Raw genomic sequence first — 2,500 nt, forward strand, 5'->3', positions numbered from 1 at the left:
GCCTTCGGTTGGGAAGGGAAATATTGTGAAAATATTGAACGCATTTGCAAGGGACGTTTAACGGTAGATCACGTTTTAACCCGCTGTTTAGTGATGAAACCTTTTTTGCCTCCAGAAATTACGGGACACGTGTTACCAATTTCAAATGTTAACTTTTTTTGTTGTTTTTTGGAAAAAGTTATATATTTCAAACTGTTCTTTATTAAAGTTAGCTGGTTGTGTGTTGAATAGTCCAGTTGGATGGTTATTGTAGGTCCCCACATGAACCTCTTTTCAAATAATAATCTACAGAAGTAGTGCATACAATATTTGATTATTGATTTTTTTTTTTTTTTTTTGGTCCTAATCCCGCTTCCCCCGTCCCGCCTCTCACACACACCCTTCCAATATTATGTTTTTTCTTTCTACAATCACTAACACTCACCCTGTCCATTTTACATTTTGTACTCTATCTTTTCCACATTCTGTTCTCTCTCTCTCTCTCTCTCTCTCTCTCTCTCTCTCTCTTCCTTTCTTAGTCGCCCCCCCTTGCCCCCCCCCCTCTCCCCCCCACCTCAACCGCCCCCCCCCCCCCTTTTCATTCGAATATACAGAAATGTCGATTTCTAATTAATAACAATCATCATTATGATAGAAATGATAATGATCCAAATAATAATAATAATAATATAATAATAATAATAATAATAATAATAATAATGGATACTTATGTAGCACACTATCCAGAAATCTGCTCTAGGTGCTTTACAAAAACGCTTTTGATAACATAAAACATTATATCTATGTTACATACACACGACAAAATGTGACTACACACACACACACACACACACACACACACACACACACACACACACACACACACACACACATCAATAATAATATCATTTATTTTCAGTCTAATATCATCATCTTAGATGAACAGACTATAAATAAATAAACGAACGAACGGGAAGGATAGATCAAAAATGGCAGAACTTGAAGAGTTCGGATCGCTACCCGTACTCCTGTGCCATGTCAAGCCCTAGACACGGTGGATGTTGAAACCATTACTACCGCCATGGCCTTAAAACTGTTTGGGACATTTAAACTTTTTGATATTTAGACCTGCAGACTGCTAACGGTCAGCGGCGAATGGTGTGCGGATGTGGTTTTTCTTTTACATCTCTGTCTCTCTCAGTTTCTCTCTCTCTCTCTCAGTGTCTCTCTCAGTTTCTCTCTCTCTCTCAGTGTCTCTCTCAGTGTATCTCTCTCTCTCAGTCTCTCTCTTTCTTTCTCTCTCTCTCTCTCTCTCTGTCTCTGTCTCTTTCTCAGTTTCTCTCTCTCAGTATCTCTCTCTCAGTGTCTCTCTCACTGTATCTCTCTCTCTCTCTCTGTCTCTCTCTCTCTTTCTCTTTCACTTACAGAGAGAGAGAGAGAGAACACAACACAACACACACACACACACACACACACACACACACACACACACACACACACACACAATACAACACAACACAACACAACACAACACACACACACACACACACACACACACACACACACACACACATACAGCACAACACAACACAACACAACACACACACACACACACACACACACAACACAACACAACACAACACAACACACACACACACACACACACACACACACACACACACACACACACACACACACACACACAAAACACGAAGACCAGACCCCCACCCCACAACAAAATGACTTCCTTACTTAAGCTTACTTCAAGGGCCGCAAGCCAAACCCAACAACAGGTCCTCAGCTCAAACCACCAAACTCCAATCCTTAACTCTCTCCATGCGAACGGCGAAAGAGACGACGTTAACAGCGTTTCACCCCAATTACCATCATCAAGATATTGCAAGCGGTAGGCTCTTATACTGAAGAGGTGAATGTTGACAAAGAATACCACAATTCTGACGACGGAAGCTAAAGTTTGGGTCATTCAGACACCCACTGGACATCCGAGGGGTCTGTGTAGAGGAGAAGAGAGGACTGGCGGTACTGAGTGAGTTAACTCTCTCCATACGAACGGCGAAAGAGACGACGTTAACAGCGTTTCACCCCAATTACCATCATCAAGATATTGCAAGCGGTAGGCTCTTATACTGAAGAGGTGAATGTTGACAAAGAATACCACAATTCTGACGACGGAAGCTAAAGGTTGGGTCATTGAGACACCCACTGGACATCCGAGGGGTCTGTGTTGAGGAGAAGAGAGGACTGGCCGTACTGAGTGAGTTAAGACCATAAGGTATTTACAACAATACATAAATAAAAACATCAAGGGAATAAATCGTATATATAAGTAAAATGCACGCACACACACACACACACACACACACACACACACACACACACACACACACACACACACACTCATTCACACACACACTCACACACACACATACAACGTATGCATGCACATAACATATGTCACGCCAATAAAATTAGAACATTAACATTAAGATACATGAAATCC

At 41.5% G+C, this 2,500-nt stretch overlaps 1 protein-coding gene across 1 annotated transcript in view; it reads left to right on the top strand.

Moving 5' to 3' along the window:
• The window catches only part of LOC143285758 (uncharacterized), a 264,792-nt gene that overhangs the window by 235,130 nt on the left and 27,162 nt on the right, over positions 1-2,500 (top strand). The gene's annotated exons all lie outside the window — the stretch shown is intronic.

The sequence above is a fragment of the Babylonia areolata genome, chromosome 9 (genome assembly GCF_041734735.1).
Source record: "Babylonia areolata isolate BAREFJ2019XMU chromosome 9, ASM4173473v1, whole genome shotgun sequence".
Lineage (NCBI taxonomy): Eukaryota > Metazoa > Mollusca > Gastropoda > Neogastropoda > Buccinidae > Babylonia > Babylonia areolata.